This window comes from Lissotriton vulgaris, chromosome 12, assembly GCF_964263255.1.
Source record: "Lissotriton vulgaris chromosome 12, aLisVul1.2, whole genome shotgun sequence".
NCBI classification, from domain to species: domain Eukaryota; kingdom Metazoa; phylum Chordata; class Amphibia; order Caudata; family Salamandridae; genus Lissotriton; species Lissotriton vulgaris.
In genome coordinates this window covers 540,540,890-540,559,064 of record NC_141700.1, presented here as the reverse complement: position 1 = coordinate 540,559,064, position 18,175 = coordinate 540,540,890, and the positions used below count along the sequence as shown (strand labels likewise).

Below are 18,175 nucleotides of genomic sequence, written 5' to 3'. Positions count from 1 at the left end.
CATGACACCCAGGCTCTTGGCTATCCTGGTGGGAAGGGGCCCATGTCACCTGGCCAGCCTGAAGCAGTCCAGAAATTGGGATTATTGATGAGTAGAATCCCCTTGGTCTTTCCAGCATTGAGCTTAAGTCGGTATTTGTTCATCCAGCTATTCAAGAGTTTCATACAGTCATGGATGTGAAGATGGATGTGGTTGGCATTACTGGAGGCTGATAACGCAATCTGCATGTCGTCTGCGTAGGATGAAAGAGAGAACCCAATGAAACCTACTTAATCAAATTTCCAACATTTTTCGCTAAGCAGTAAATTAAAACAGTGGTCAATTACCCCATGAACTCAGCTGTTCAGCTTACCAAAACTGTAGTTCAGTGGTTCCCAACCTGAGGTCCGGGGACCTCGAGGGAGCTAGGAAGAATCCTGAGGGGTCCGCGGCTACTTAGAAATTTAAATAACAGATTCATAAACCGTACTTAAATAAAGAAGCAGAATGTACAATTAAGAAATTGTAAAACATACTGTAAAAGCGCAGGAATATGAAAATTAAATTTGTATCCTCAGGTAGATTTGTGGGGGCAGTGCAGGTGCATCAAACAGAATATAGTATGAACGAAGAGTGGCCTTGATTTAATTTAGAAAAGCTCCAACCTTTCTATTAAAATTTTGTGCATGCGATTGCAAATTAAATAAAATGGGTCATTATTTGTGTATTTGTTTGAGGAGTTCTTTTTTCTGTATTTTTTGTGTATTGTTTTGCAGTTCAATTCACTGACAATGCTCAGACAGGGCAGGGCGAATGGGGATGGGAGGGATTTGGGTTACCCGATTCCAATAATAATTCAATGGGATACCCCAGATTCCAGTAATGATTGAGTGGGGGGGCTCAAAAAGTCAAAAGGTTAAGAACCACAGCTGTAGTTCATTTTCCACCCAGGCTGGATGATACCTTTCGCCCAGGCACCAAAAAAAAAAAAAAGCAATAGGAGCAAACCAACCAGGTATCATACCTGTGGTCATTGTACGATTATGCCCATCTCTAAAACCCGATGGGATTCCTTTAAGTATTAAAGAAACATCATTCTGTCACTAAAATGTCACAAAGGGTTCATTCAGACTGAGGGTCTAGCTACCCTGGCCTGTCAGGAGAAGAACCTAAAGTAAACTGGAATATTACAGTTAGGCTGGCACAATTTAATAGATTAAAGTTCTGCTTAAATACAGAAGAGGAAAAAGTAGTGACAAGGTTTTGCCTAGTTCCTTACCGACATAGGAGGTGAAAATGGCAAGGAAACGTTATCAAACTAATGTGATTAGATGAATTACTAAAGTCACGTTGGTCTTGATGCACAAATATCACACATGTAGTTTACAAATATGGGTATACAAAACCAGCAATCATTTTCTGGATAGACATGATCATTTTACACTTTACTAAGTAATGGAGTATTTTCCCCTGGTCACATTACTCAAACACTTCAAACAACCATCACATTTGATAATATTGCTAACAAAGCTATTTCATGAATAAATAGTACCATCCTTGAGACAGAAAGGCCGCACCTAAAGAGTTATGAAAGTTTTTACAAAAGCATACTTTGACATGCTACATTGATATAAACGCAAATCTTACTATGCTACTACTGGTAAGTAATTAGAAATAAAGACATTTTGCAATTGGAAATGACCCGTTAACACTCATCACAAAAGTGTTTATCTTAAGTTGGGAAACAAGCAGCAATTAAACATTCGGTCACAAATCAAGACCTTGAAATCTCAAACTCCATTTAGTGCAATAAAATATGATTAGTTTGAATATTAGCAGGGTTGGCTCATTAATAACTCACTCTACGTCGCAGCAAATAAGTCAGCATGGTCAACACAATCCAGCAACGTTAAAAATATATGTAAAGATTGACTCATGCACCATGAAAAAATGTTTCACTATCAACCTTTACATAATTAGTCACGGTCACAGAATCCTGTAGATTGCCATAGCATAATTCTAATAGACGAAAATACAGACTCCAATATGGTTAGCATTGCTTCGATCTATGGTCTATTAGCAAAACACTTGACACCTACTGAGAGATAATCTCTCTGCAGTCTGTTTCCTAAAAATGCGGTACAATAGCCAATAATCAAGCAGAGAGCAAGGCCATAATGTTCAACAGCAATTGGAAAGAAAATTATAAATGTCTGACATGACCGTTAAGTTTGCTACTTAGCCTGAAGCACTGCTGTGAATGACAGCAGTATACAAACTGGGCTAAATTAGGTGAGTGTGTGTGTGAGAGAGAGGGAAGGGTATTATTACACTGTCCATTCTCATATGAATTGCTTTATGTCAGATACATGAAAACAGTTTTCTTACAGCACACTATCATTTCAAAATCATAATTTACAGAAAAAAATGGTAAAGCGAATGTGCAGGCAAATGAAGTCCTTACTGCGGCATGATAACATGTTACGCGTCATTCACATTTGATTAGAAACAAGGGGTGAATTATTTAAGTTCCCAGCTTTAAAATGTTGGCCCGGAGGCGGGGCAAACCGTAACAACCGCAAAATTGAAGGGTTTTGTTTCTTTCAAAATATGTATTTATAGAAACGAGGAATAGTAACATATACTTATAAATATTAGGATGACTTTTCAAAAATCCAAAACAAATAAACTCCCGTGTGCTCGAAAAAACCTATAACAGCGTCCGTGTAATTTTTTGGGGGTAAATATACACAAACAGTACCAACAGCAACAAATATAAATAAAGATAGGGGTGCAAGCGTACATTTAGCAAGGATATTTAAGCTTCACCATCCCACCATTCACGTACACAAGTGAAAATGACATGCAGCCTCTCTAAAATCGCGTTTACAGTCTAGCCATGTTACCGGTCTTCCAAGTCGGATTCGGGGGTGGTACACAAATGAAAATGACATACAACGTGTATAAAATCGCTTAACAGTCTAAGACATGTTACGCATCTTAAAAATGTAAGAATGGATTCAAGGTGCTAAAAGAGATCATTTGTTTAAAGAGATTCGAATAAGGACGCCGTTCTTTGCTCCACCCCCTCCCGTGAAGTTCAGTGTCAACATTGTAAGATCTAACTACGAAAGCTAATTAGGAGCAACAGGAAATCCACCAAATCGTAGGGGAGCCCGAGTGCCAGAAGTAGTACTAGGGGTTCGTGATGTAGGTTGAGGAGGAAGAATGCAGGAACTCCGTGCCTAAACCCCAATGTTCTTTATGTTGTACAAGGAGGAGAGGATGTGGGCCAACACTGATTGGTTACAGGAGCACCCTACTCATTCCTTACAATGAGAGTGACAGAATACGGATAAACGCGGGATAGGATTAAATGTACCGCGTGCGGCACAGATGTTCGGTCCTCCTTACCACAAGACTAAAGCGACGCCACTCAGCTGAGATTAAAACCTCTGTCGAGACTGGTTTGTTTTCGTCTTGGATATCGCCTCCCCAAGGACTAAGAAAAGTCCCGTCCCTGCATGCTGTGACCTTCGCCCTCGGGGCTATTGAGACGACATTGCCTTGGGAAACATGGACCCAAACGGATGGGGGTAATTTATTAAAACTCTACGTAACTAACCTCCCTATCCTTCGTCCAGTGCTTTGCCTTTTCTCCTCCTCATCCAACCGAGCAGGAAGTGCACGGCATACTTTCTATCGCACTTCCGGTCACGCCCCCTCCCTTATCCACATTTTCCGGTTTCCTCCCAACTCAAAGAATAGAAAGGAGACTAGGTGCGCACGACCACAGAGACAAATGGAAAAAGTTCTACAGATCAGGAAAAAATAAGTCCCGGTCGGCGGCCATCTTGGAGTGGTTTTATTCTCAGTACTAAGTCACGAGCGCAAGCTCTGTTTATGCATTAACGCTCTTTACTAAATTTACAGGGGCTATGATAAAAATGAAAAATCATTCCAATAAGTATGTCACCAGAAAACATGACACCAACTATCAATTACAGTGTGCATAACAGTATATAACATAGGCGCCACGTTTTCTGTTTGCACGTGATATTTACATGTTTTCAAAAATCTAATGCGTGACATTTCATTACCTTATATGAGACCTTATGAGTGTCACCCTTAGTGGTGTTGTGGCATCTAGCCCCACATGATGGATAAAGTAACGACACAGACACGGAGTGTACCTGTACAGAACTGGCCAGGAGCACGTGCACTCTGGCTCTTTTGTTTGCAGGGTCACATGCATATATGCCAACATTCCAGTAGAGCAAAGAGGGAGATTTTTAAAAAAAAACGGGAGAATGGGGCCTTGAATCGGGTTACTGGCATGTATGGACTTTGGAAGTGTGCTGCTGCAGGATTGGACATTAGAAACACAAATGCACGTTTTTTTCTTACCTTTCAGAAGCATGGAGCGCAATGGGAGGCAGAGAGAGGGTGATGCAAGTGTTGTGCACTGGCCTGGCACCCCCCTGTGTGACACCCTAGGCTGAAACAGCTTCCTGTGCACACACACAGCCAACAGCCCCCCCCCCCCCCACCCCCCCCGCCAGTACTTCACAGGTCTTTAAAATACCATTTCCTTGTTAATGCCGCTTTGTTGGTTTTTCACCACTTCTAGAGCCCCTGCATGGCCACTCTGACTATTGCTTGGAAGAATTAGCACTTTACACAATACCAAGACCCGCCAGCTGAAACTCCGAGAAATCGGGTTTTTGCTTGCAGGAATCGGGAGGCGGGAGACGAGCCTTGAAATCGGTAGTCTCACGCCTGAATCGGGAGGGTTGGCATGTCTGGTCACATGGTTGGTGACCTCTGTGTTGTATGGGTGTAAGAATCATCACTCCTGGGAGTGGCTTGTAAAGCACTAGAATGTGTCTAGCAGGAAACAACATTCCTCCCAAATTTTATTAAAAACTACATCGTCTAACCTGTGGGGAGGGATGAAAAAGAACTGAAACAACACTTAGTCTCACAGCCTTGAGAGGCAGACTGTTATATAGTTAATTGTTATCATTTGAAGTTAGCACGAGTGCTGCTGCGCTCGTGTCTACATCAAATGTCACAGCGTGTGGGATGGCATCTTTCAAAATGTGAGTTAAGCATATAGGCATTGCAGGTGGCGGTTTGATTCATTCTGAGCTGTACCTGTATCTTAGGATGCATTAAAGACATGCCGCTATCTTAGAGTTCCTGTTTTTCCTTTTCTCGGATTACTGCACACTAGAAATTAACTTTTCTACACTGGTGATGATCCGTAAACGTTTCCACGCGTAAGGTCAGGATTTACTACAATTTCTACAGGTTTTCTTGCTCTGTTTTGACGTCCCTTTTCAGCTCCTCCCACACATACCGCTGCTATTGGCTATTTGGTGTTTCTTGGAGGAGTTCAGGGCCATCTCAACGACTCTAGAACAGCTGTTCCTCAACTATTTAAAATCAAAGGATTTCTCTTACCGCTGCTGATGGAGCGCTGGCTCACCTGCTCAGCATACTCACCTGGGCCCATATATCTATGTATACATTAAACAGGTACACCTACACTCAATCAATTAGGATTTTTTACAGTTTGGATTTTATACCATTTATCTTAACAATCCAAGTCACCGATACCTATAGTCCCAAAGGATCAAGGGAGTTAAAGCGAGAATAGGTAGCAATAATAATATTTAGCATTTCATAAACGACCACAAACTCAGGAAAGGTTTAAAATCTTTATCCAAGTAAATCTTTGAAAACTTATAAGACATGAAACTCAAATTAATTTCTTATTCTGTTTAGACTAATGCAGATTTTAAAACATAAACATTTTCAAAAGGATTTGGAGAGAAAGCATTTAAACAAAGGGTGGGTAAGAGAAAGGGAAAACAGTACAATGACAAACCCACATTTTATAGTTACCTAGAACGGTGTGATGACCCACCCTGGTCATACCCTGAGTCAAAGAATAAGAATCCCAAAGTATAGGTGCCAGCAGTGAAGAACAGATGCAAGCCAGAATCAGGACAGGTTACGGACCAAATTGGATCAGGATAGGACCACCACATGCTAAGACCAGCACCACAGCTAAAGTTCAAACGCCAGCGTTGTAAACCCTCTCTGCAGCTAACAGTCAAACCCCGATTGGGTCATTGATCTCCTTCCCATAACCCCGATTGGGTTATCAAATCTTCTGACAAAGTGCTCCACCAGCAACTCATTTCCCGATCACCTATTGAGTGCGTTGGGTCAGTGACAGGTCAGCTATTTGGACAAGTTGGACAATCTAGCTAGCTAAGCCTAACCTAGTTATACTATTTTTCAGGTCAGTGTACCACCCCTAAATGTTGCAAATGCCTGAATCCCACAATTTTATTGGATAAAGAACGAGGAGTAGCCATCACACCATTTTCTTCTGAAGCAACTTGTCAATCATGTATTCAAATTATTCCCTCCTATAACTTTATCTACGCATGTACTTTTATTCCGCCCCGTATGTGAAATGTAACAATAAACATAAACAACATTGTTCAATTCATCTTCCTCTAGCAAGGCAAGGAGTTCATTCTTCTCTGCCATCCATGTCTGATTGGCTTGAGTCAAGGCTACAACTTCAGTGGCTTCAGGACATTTGTCGCACAGGCGCAGTTTCTCCATAGATGGAGTTCAGTAAAGCATTTAGGCCCATTATTTTGTTACATGTAATAATAGAAAAGAAACCGTTTTAGAAACACAGAATGAATAAATGCACTGTATACCACTTCTTTCTACTTTATTCCCATTATTTTATTTTAACTATTGCGTTAAATGTTAAGCGAAAACAAACAGCTTAGAAAAGCAGCGATGCAAGCTTCTTGCACGTTAGGACACACAACGGCCATCTTAGTTCTATTGCGCAGAAGCAAAAGTTTTCCCACCAAGCATGTCACGTGAGCATGACAGGCGCATGCGCAGTAGAAAATCCAGCATAGCAGCAGCCATTTTAGTGCAAGCGGATTATAGTTAGTAAAAGCACATTGGCAAGCTTTCCCTAGATGCCCAGGAAATCCACCAAATCGTAGGGGAGCCCGAGTGCCAGAAGTAGTACTAGGGGTTCGTGATGTAGGTTGAGGAGGAGGAGGAAGAATGCAGGAACTCCGTGCCTAAACCCCAATGTTCTTTATGTTGTACAAGGAGGAGAGGATGTGGGCCAACACTGATTGGTTACAGGAGCACCCTACTCATTCCTTACAATGAGAGTGACAGAATACGGATAAACGCGGGATAGGATTAAATGTACCGCGTGCGGCACAGATGTTCGGTCCTCCTTACCACAAGACTAAAGCGACGCCACTCAGCTGAGATTAAAACCTCTGTCGAGACTGGTTTGTTTTCGTCTTGGATATCGCCTCCCCAAGGACTAAGAAAAGTCCCGTCCCTGCATGCTGTGACCTTCGCCCTCGGGGCTATTGAGACGACATTGCCTTGGGAAACATGGACCCAAACGGATGGGGGTAATTTATTAAAACTCTACGTAACTAACCTCCCTATCCTTCGTCCAGTGCTTTGCCTTTTCTCCTCCTCATCCAACCGAGCAGGAAGTGCACGGCATACTTTCTATCGCACTTCCGGTCACGCCCCCTCCCTTATCCACATTTTCCGGTTTCCTCCCAACTCAAAGAATAGAAAGGAGACTAGGTGCGCACGACCACAGAGACAAATGGAAAAAGTTCTACAGATCAGGAAAAAATAAGTCCCGGTCGGCGGCCATCTTGGAGTGGTTTTATTCTCAGTACTAAGTCACGAGCGCAAGCTCTGTTTATGCATTAACGCTCTTTACTAAATTTACAGGGGCTATGATAAAAATGAAAAATCATTCCAATAAGTATGTCACCAGAAAACATGACACCAACTATCAATTACAGTGTGCATAACAGTATATAACATAGGCGCCACGTTTTCTGTTTGCACGTGATATTTACATGTTTTCAAAAATCTAATGCGTGACATTTCATTACCTTATATGAGACCTTATGAGTGTCACCCTTAGTGGTGTTGTGGCATCTAGCCCCACATGATGGATAAAGTAACGACACAGACACGGAGTGTACCTGTACAGAACTGGCCAGGAGCACGTGCACTCTGGCTCTTTTGTTTGCAGGGTCACATGCATATATGCCAACATTCCAGTAGAGCAAAGAGGGAGATTTTTTAAAAAAAACGGGAGAATGGGGCCTTGAATCGGGTTACTGGCATGTATGGACTTTGAAAGTGTGCTGCTGCAGGATTGGACATTAGAAACACAAATGCACGTTTTTTTCTTACCTTTCAGAAGCATGGAGCGCAATGGGAGGCAGAGAGAGGGTGATGCAAGTGTTGTGCACTGGCCTGGCACCCCCCTGTGTGACACCCTAGGCTGAAACAGCTTCCTGTGCACACACACAGCCAACAGCCCCCCCCCCCCCGCCAGTACTTCACAGGTCTTTAAAATACCATTTCCTTGTTAATGCCGCTTTGTTGGTTTTTCACCACTTCTAGAGCCCCTGCATGGCCACTCTGACTATTGCTTGGAAGAATTAGCACTTTACACAATACCAAGACCCGCCAGCTGAAACTCCGAGAAATCGGGTTTTTGCTTGCAGGAATCGGGAGGCGGGAGACGAGCCTTGAAATCGGTAGTCTCACGCCTGAATCGGGAGGGTTGGCATGTCTGGTCACATGGTTGGTGACCTCTGTGTTGTATGGGTGTAAGAATCATCACTCCTGGGAGTGGCTTGTAAAGCACTAGAATGTGTCTAGCAGGAAACAACATTCCTCCCAAATTTTATTAAAAACTACATCGTCTAACCTGTGGGGAGGGATGAAAAAGAACTGAAACAACACTTAGTCTCACAGCCTTGAGAGGCAGACTGTTATATAGTTAATTGTTATCATTTGAAGTTAGCACGAGTGCTGCTGCGCTCGTGTCTACATCAAATGTCACAGCGTGTGGGATGGCATCTTTCAAAATGTGAGTTAAGCATATAGGCATTGCAGGTGGCGGTTTGATTCATTCTGAGCTGTACCTGTATCTTAGGATGCATTAAAGACATGCCGCTATCTTAGAGTTCCTGTTTTTCCTTTTCTCGGATTACTGCACACTAGAAATTAACTTTTCTACACTGGTGATGATCCGTAAACGTTTCCACGCGTAAGGTCAGGATTTACTACAATTTCTACAGGTTTTCTTGCTCTGTTTTGACGTCCCTTTTCAGCTCCTCCCACACATACCGCTGCTATTGGCTATTTGGTGTTTCTTGGAGGAGTTCAGGGCCATCTCAACGACTCTAGAACAGCTGTTCCTCAACTATTTAAAATCGAAGGATTTCTCTTACCGCTGCTGATGGAGCGCTGGCTCACCTGCTCAGCATACTCACCTGGGCCCATATATCTATGTATACATTAAACAGGTACACCTACACTCAATCAATTAGGATTTTTTACAGTTTGGATTTTATACCATTTATCTTAACAATCCAAGTCACCGATACCTATAGTCCCAAAGGATCAAGGGAGTTAAAGCGAGAATAGGTAGCAATAATAATATTTAGCATTTCATAAACAACCACAAACTCAGGAAAGGTTTAAAATCTTTATCCAAGTAAATCTTTGAAAACTTATAAGACATGAAACTCAAATTAATTTCTTATTCTGTTTAGACTAATGCAGATTTTAAAACATAAACATTTTCAAAAGGATTTGGAGAGAAAGCATTTAAACAAAGGGTGGGTAAGAGAAAGGGAAAACAGTACAATGACAAACCCACATTTTATAGTTACCTAGAACGGTGTGATGACCCACCCTGGTCATACCCTGAGTCAAAGAATAAGAATCCCAAAGTATAGGTGCCAGCAGTGAAGAACAGATGCAAGCCAGAATCAGGACAGGTTACGGACCAAATTGGATCAGGATAGGACCACCACATGCTAAGACCAGCACCACAGCTAAAGTTCAAACGCCAGCGTTGTAAACCCTCTCTGCAGCTAACAGTCAAACCCCGATTGGGTCATTGATCTCCTTCCCATAACCCCGATTGGGTTATCAAATCTTCTGACAAAGTGCTCCACCAGCAACTCATTTCCCGATCACCTATTGAGTGCGTTGGGTCAGTGACAGGTCAGCTATTTGGACAAGTTGGACAATCTAGCTAGCTAAGCCTAACCTAGTTATACTATTTTTCAGGTCAGTGTACCACCCCTAAATGTTGCAAATGCCTGAATCCCACAATTTTATTGGATAAAGAACGAGGAGTAGCCATCACACCATTTTCTTCTGAAGCAACTTGTCAATCATGTATTCAAATTATTCCCTCCTATAACTTTATCTACGCATGTACTTTTATTCCGCCCCGTATGTGAAATGTAACAATAAACATAAACAACATTGTTCAATTCATCTTCCTCTAGCAAGGCAAGGAGTTCATTCTTCTCTGCCATCCATGTCTGATTGGCTTGAGTCAAGGCTACAACTTCAGTGGCTTCAGGACATTTGTCGCACAGGCGCAGTTTCTCCATAGATGGAGTTCAGTAAAGCATTTAGGCCCATTATTTTGTTACATGTAAAAATAGAAAAGAAACCGTTTTAGAAACACAGAATGAATAAATGCACTGTATACCACTTCTTTCTACTTTATTCCCATTATTTTATTTTAACTATTGCGTTAAATGTTAAGCGAAAACAAACAGCTTAGAAAAGCAGCGATGCAAGCTTCTTGCACGTTAGGACACACAACGGCCATCTTAGTTCTATTGCGCAGAAGCAAAAGTTTTCCCACCAAGCATGTCACGTGAGCATGACAGGCGCATGCGCAGTAGAAAATCCAGCATAGCAGCAGCCATTTTAGTGCAAGCGGATTATAGTTAGTAAAAGCACATTGGCAAGCTTTCCCTAGATGCCTAATATGTCCTGTAATGCAATATTAATAAGACAACATGTTAGTTAGTACATTAATATTATTTTCGAGAGGGTTGAGTATGAGCAAGTCACTGTACGTGTGAAACCTTGCTCCATGAATCCCCTCTTTGATGATATTGTATATCATCACTAATTAATTAAACAGATGACATACCCTTCACCCATCTCAATTTCTTCAAACTTTCTGTTAATATTCTTTTCATTCTTCATATGGAGGCCTTTCACCTTTTTGTATAAATGTCTATTATAGTCTTCTAATTATATTTCATTGATATTTCTTTTCTTTCCCTTTTTATTTATTGCATATGTCTTTTTATGTTTACGACATCTGCAACAAATTATTATCCCTAAAATCATTAAGGCTATTCCCACCATTGGCATCAGTATTTTACCTAGAAAACTTTTCCCTACATTAGAAAACCAACTACCTATAGCGAAAAGACCATCTGTTAGTCTCTTCCATGGACTATCAACCTCCAGTGGTTTAAGTTCTTCTTCTAAATATGTAATATTCTTTACATACCCTTTTAGTTCTACACTTTTTTCAGGTATGTAAGTGCAACAAATTTGCGTTTTCAGAATTCTGCAAAGTACGCCCTCTTTTGCCAACAATGTATCAAGAGCAAGTCGATTTTGTAAAACCATTGATCTTACCGCAACTAGTTCTGTATTAATCATTAAGAAACCTCCAGCAGTGTCTGTCAATAAACGATCTACCACTGTCGATAATTTGCAAATTCTTTGAGTATTTAAAACCACTACGAAAACACAATTAGTCACTGGAGTGACCCAGTAGCCTGGAGGGTGAGAGAGGGAGTACCGGAGTATGTCCTCCCAAAGAGTTCTAGCACGAAAAAATACTCCAGTGGACCACGTAGTTGTCAGTTGAGTAATTTTAAAAAACTGTACCTGTGATCTAGAGAGAAAAGGGTAGGGGCGATAAGACTAGTGGTACTATGAGGTTGTGACTAGCGCAACCACGTGTGTAGGGGAAAACACTAGTTTATTTATATTACCCTCACACACCCTAGTGGTGTCATGCTTCATCATCGGGTCACCCCGACCCCTACAAGTCAGGGTGGGCTCGACCACAGTGTTGGGAAGCTCTTCTGATATTTTCAAGGAGGGGGCTTTACGTAAGATAAAATCACCCAGATAGATCCCCCGGTGTCCCTTTATTTTGGGGTCTATCCGAGAAGTTAAAAATACTGTATAACAATTATTTATACAATTGGGTCATTTCAGGATATTATGGTCCTATGACCCTAGTGCCAACATGTTTCAGTCCAACGTGGCCGTAAAGGTACAGGACTTTCTTCAGGGCAGAAGCAGCCCCCTATGTGAAGAAAAGAGAGGATGGGATTCCCTATCCTAACAGTGTGATGAGGGCAGAGTAGCTGCTCCTCAGTATATATAATGTACAATTAGGGAAGTCGGCTTGCTGCACACAGGACCGGGAAACATGTGGGTGGTCTTCGATTGAAGGTCTCACCCTGCTTTTTCCCTATCGGTTCTGGTCCTCGGCTTTAGTTCAGAGCTCATTATACATACAGCTACTCTGCTACTCTGCCCTCATACACTGTTAGGATAGGGACTGAAACATGTTGGCACTAGGGTCTTAGGGTCTTAGGACCATAATATCCTGAAATGACCCAATTGTATAAATAATTGTTATACAGTATTTTTAACTTCTCGGATAGACCCCAAAATAAAGGGACACCGGGGGATCTATCTGGGTGATTTTATCTTACGTAAAGCCCCCTCCTTGAAAATATCAGAAGAGCTTCCCAACACTGTGGTCGAGCCCACCCTGACTTGTAGGGGTCGGGGTGACCCGATGATGAAGCATGACACCACTAGGGTGTGTGAGGGTAATATAAATAAACTAGTGTTTTCCCCTACACACGTGGTTGCGCTAGTCACAACCTTATAGTACCACTAGTCTTATCACCCCTACCCTTTTCTCTCTAGATCACAGGTACAGTTTTTTAAAATTACTCAACTGACCACTACGTGGTCCACTGGAGTATTTAAAACCACTCCCACTGAAGGCATCAATGCACTAAATATGTCACCTACAATTTCTGATATACTAGCTCTTTTACTACGTATTAGCCATTGGACTAGGGTAAATACATCAGACAGGATGAACTGAACTACACTGTCTGACATAAAAATGGCGGCCAATACAAGTAGGATAAAACATAACAATAGGTAGGGAAAATCAACAGAGAAGTAGGACCAGTCAACCAGGGAAGATGGACTAACTCAAAGAGTGGAAAGAGAGAAAGTCCTCTGCCCACAGAAGAACTACTAAAATGGCAGACATCTTGCAATGACTAGTTTCTATACCATACCACCCAGAGCATAACAAGGGTCAGTTAACTAATTACTATTATTTGGAACCACAACTACTAAGGGATAACAGAAGAAACATTATTTGAAAGAGAAAACTATATCTACCCTACTCAGCATCAGCACTGGAACAATTAGGAGTCAAACAGAGAAGAGTCACTATAAGACCTGGAAAAGAAATCTATATCTATACACTATAAGACCTGGAAAGGAAATCTATACCTACCACTATACAACACCAGTAGTGGTTCAACCCGGAGTCAAACAGAGAAGAGTCACCATAAGACATACAACACAGAGCTATAATGAACGAAAGATACCTAGCGGTTGTTGGCTCGAATGCCCAGAGCATAAAATATCCATCTAATTCAACCAAAAATGCAGCTAAAAGTTCAAACACGACACCCTGAGAAAAAACCCGGACACACTATTCTCTGACCTATATTTTAATGTAGTTATAGGTACGATAATGAATGACCTGATATTTTACACAAATAAAACAGCTAAATGGCGCAATGCCTTCACAAGGATGCTTGCCATAAAAGCTACAAAAAACATCCCTCATTGCACAAAAATAATGACCACACCACCAAAAAGATGCAGAGCTGAACTATGCATTACCATATATAAATCTGGAATAGTGTTGATACAAGTAGCAAATAGAGAACTAGAGAAGTTTGACAAGATATTCCAAACCGTAAAAGACTCACTAGAGGGCCCAAGATACCAACTACACCTGACCCCACCAGTAGACACTCCTGACATCAACGATATTACTACCAGAGGCGCCAATAGAACTAGGGGCCACCATGCTCAAATCTCTAATTCGGAAGATATATTTGAAATAGAAATGACAGTACCTGAGAACGAGACAGAAAGAACAGAGAGGTCTACTTGTCAGGCGAACAAAGAACAGGACCAGCTCCAAAGAGAAGAGTCGTCGTCGCTTCCAAACGATGAGACTTCCCATGTAGAGCGTACATCGGCCCGAGTGTGTTACCCTATGATAACCAGGAATTGGATGAGGTAGAAGATACCAACCTTCCTTTACCTCTCTCTAATACTATACTAGAGTCTTGTAGACCCTCACCCACAAAAGCACTCCCAGCATCACATAACTTAGTTAACACTTTCAACATCTCCAATAGATACAGAACTGACAACCAAACAAGGGATACAAAGAAAATGGCTGCGGAACTGAGAACAGATCTAAAACAGAGAAGAGCAAAATGCAAACCTCGGATAAACAGGTTAATCATCCCTAAGAAATCACTTCAGAACAGGAAAGATATTAAAGAGCTTCAGAAACTAGTTGGCAAGCTGCCACAAGACACTATTAATACCTTACAAGCGATTGAAAAAATTTGGGAGATGACGGTGAGCACTCACTCTAAGGTCACGCATATCCAAAATCTCGTACACTCCTCACAAAGAAAGAGTAACGAGATGGCCATGCCTTTAAAAAAATAGGCACAACCAACCAGATAGGACAAAATCATTGTCAAAGGAGGAAACTCTGGCCTTAATCCGAACATATGAACTACCGGACCGTGAGGGAGAGGAAAGAATCAAAACAGTACCACTCGACTTTAACAGAACATCCAGAAAGAATGATAGAAAATCCAATCCTCACAATTTACAGCACGTCCAGCTAACAACAACTGAATCCGAAAATGTGAACCTTAGTAACCCAGATAAACCTCTGACTTGTCTACTACTCAATTGTCGTTCGGCAACCAAATATGCATCAGGCATAGCGGCCCTCATCATCAACAAGGACATTGATCTGGCAATCCTTACAGAAACTTGGCTAACGGAATCATCATCCCCAACCATGGATCTCTTAGTACCACCTCAATATAACATTATGAGACTTGATAGACTTAGAAAGGTAGGGGGAGGTATAGCCTGCATTCATCAATCAGATATAGAGGTCAAACAAATCAAGCCGACCCTCTAGAATCCTGCGAATATCTAGGTCTTAATATAAGATCAGCTAGCAATCAAAGATGCAACTTGCATACATTTTACCACCCACCAGGAGATAACGCAAAGTTCACAGAGCAGTTAATGGAGATCATAACGGCCAACTCTAACAATGAAGCAATAACATATTTCTAGGCGATTTCAACTTACATTGGGATGACTGCAATGACAAACTGGTCAACACGCTTAAAGATTTTCTCGTCGAACTAAACCTCACCCAAGCATGCACGCAACCTACACACTCGAAAGGAGCGACGTTAGATTGGATTATTTCAAGAAACAAAGATACATCAATCCTCTCCATAACTCCGTGTGACTGGTCTGATCATCATGCCATAACATTCGTGATACCCATAGTGAAAAAAGGCATGACCACGCAACCCTTCAAGTCCAAAAAATGGATACGAGACACAAAAGAGGCGAATATTGACCTACTGGTCGAAAGCTGTGAGAGAGACCTAAAGCCACCTAGCAACCTGCAGAATGTTAATGAGCTGACCGATCACTACATAACAGCAGTCGAAAATATCGTCAACAACACCATGCCATTAAAACTGAAAAGAGTCTCGGAGAAGACAAGAAATCCTTGGTTTATTGGGTCACTAAATGAAGATAGGCGCAAATTAAGAATGGCCAAAAGAAAATGGAGACAACACCCTTCATCCCCCGAGCTGAAAGCCCTCAGAAAAATTAGAAACCAATATAATAAAAAGATCATCAAGAGGGCGCTAGAGGGCGCACGAGCTAATGGCCGCACTTTAGTGAGGCTCTGGCTGCCTGGTCAGAACCATCCTGATTTTATCCTGTTAACCTGCAGGTATCCGCCTGAAAAATTCAGCGAGTTTGGGCCTTCCTATCCTGCAGCTCCTGTCCAAGTTTGGGGGCGATCCGACGTTCGGTGCTGGACTTAGCCGACCCAGAACTCTGGCCGGGACGCACTGCTGCGGAAGGGCAGCGCGGGAGCCTGGGCACCGTGCCACGCGAGGTCGGGGCTCGCCAAGAGGCAGGTAGGCCTCAGAGACGGAGTGACCTGCCCGGGGTGTGCGGGACCTGCCGGAGCTCAGCGGACAACAGCGGCGGTGAGTCTCCCCCTTCCACTGACCGCAACAACGTGCAGGGGTGCTGGGCGGCGGACCTGAGACCTGCTGAGAGTGCGGGCAGGGCCGTGCACTACCGCCTGGGCCGGGAGGAGTTTGACTGGGACCCCGGCCTTGGACTGCGGATTGCCGGCGGTGCCCCCGTTCCTTCTGTGAGCTCGCTGCTTCTGGGGGCAGGGGGTCGAGGAACATCAAGAGGCCACTGGGGGTCACAGGCTGTGATCGTACTGCGAGTGTTGCTGCCCGCTGGCGGCGCGTTGGGCCTTCCCTCTCCCCCACCCCCATCACCCCCCAGTGCTTCTCGAGAACGGACCTTCCTTACTCCTTTCCAGCGCACCGCTGACCGCCACCCACACTACGCAGCCAGCTGAGGCCCTGGTCCCCCTCGTGTGCAGTATCGGCTGGCCTTGGTCACTGGAGCTGGGACACATCGAGGTGAGAGGATCACTTGGGCGCTGCTGACCTGCTCCTCTCACGGGCAGCGCTGCCACAGGCGCGAACGCTGTATAGGGTGGCGCGAATGCACAAAAGATTGTTGAAAGGCAGTGAGCACCACACCGATCGCCTCTCGCCGGGCACCTCAGGCCCCTACAGGCGGAGCACAATGGGGAAGAACGACAATAGACAGCCTAAGCTCTCTTTTGAACCTGCGGCCCCTAAGAAACAGCTGCGTAACACGACTGGCGCTGGCGGTACCCACGAACCATCGGGCACTGAGCCCCCCCCCCCCCCACACCCATGGCCCCTGAGATGCGAGTAATGATGGAGGAGATGAGACAGGGCTTCGCCACGATAGTGGACAAGGTGGACCGCCTGTCCTCAAGGATGGATGGGGTCGCACAGAAGCTGGAGGTCCGTGAGGAACGCCTGACGGAAGCGGAGCGACGTATCTCTGCCTCGGAGGACACATCGGCATCCCACGATATGCGCCTCTCCAGAATGGACAACATTCTGCGAGTTATAGCGGCAAAGAATGAGGAGTTAGAGGCGAGGAGCAGGCGCAATAACATTCGCGTCACGGGTGTTCCGGAGTCCACCAACACTGGCCGTATGGAGGAGTATGTAGAGAAAATCCTCATCACTGCAGTGGGCAAGGAGGCCTTCTCCAGCCAATTTATTGTCGAAAGGGCGCACCGCTCTCTGGGTCCAAAGCCCAAGCCAGGGGCGCAGCCGCGGCCTATTATCGCCCGGTTGCTCAACTACCGCGACTGCGACACGGCACTACGAGCAGCGCGGATGAATCAAAACATGTCTTGTGATGGCGTACACTTTTCATTATACCCAGACTTTACGCCTCTGGTGCAGGAGCAGCGGAAGAAGTTTTTAGATGTAAAGAAAAAGCTAAGGGACATGCAGGTGGATTACGCACTCCTGTACCCGGCACGACTCAGGGTGGCCCATCAGGGCAAACAATATATTTTCACAAATCCGCAGCAGGTGGAGGACTATATCAAGAAACTCCACGCTACTAGAAGGGACAGACGAAACGAGGAGAATGGAGATGCGGACGGAGACCCAGTGGAGCATGTTGAAGACTGAGAGTGCCTCTTGGCTACTGGCTGGTTGACCTCCTGTTGTTGTACTGATATTCGGCTTGGATCCTATGGCGTGTCTCAGCCTTGGATGTCCTGACCTGGTTTGAGGAACTGGATTGCAGTCTCCTCACTTTGTGGACTGGCTGTGGAAGGGCAGACAGGGTCGTACACTGTGATCCAAGGTTGGGATTGTTATTGGCATGAACAGGATGGTGGCAATATTGGAGGAGGTGTGAGCAGCAGCTGATATATGGACGGCTCACTTGATTTGACTGGCATCTTCTCCAACTGGGGAGGTTGCCG

The 18,175-nt window shown here is 43.8% G+C and overlaps 1 protein-coding gene across 4 annotated transcripts in view; it reads right to left on the bottom strand.

Moving 5' to 3' along the window:
- ETV3 (ETS variant transcription factor 3) overlaps positions 1–3,703 on the bottom strand; it is a 181,471-nt gene extending 177,768 nt beyond the window's left edge. The window contains exon 1 of one of the 4 annotated variants that reach the window (XM_086945333.1): positions 3,605–3,703. The gene's annotated coding sequence lies outside the window, so the exon portion shown is untranslated. Of the gene's footprint in view, positions 1–3,393 lie in introns of all 4 variants that reach the window. The other 3 variants (XM_086945335.1, XM_086945334.1, XM_086945336.1) reach the window with 3 other exon arrangements.
- Between the last annotated feature and the right edge of the window lie 14,472 nt (positions 3,704–18,175).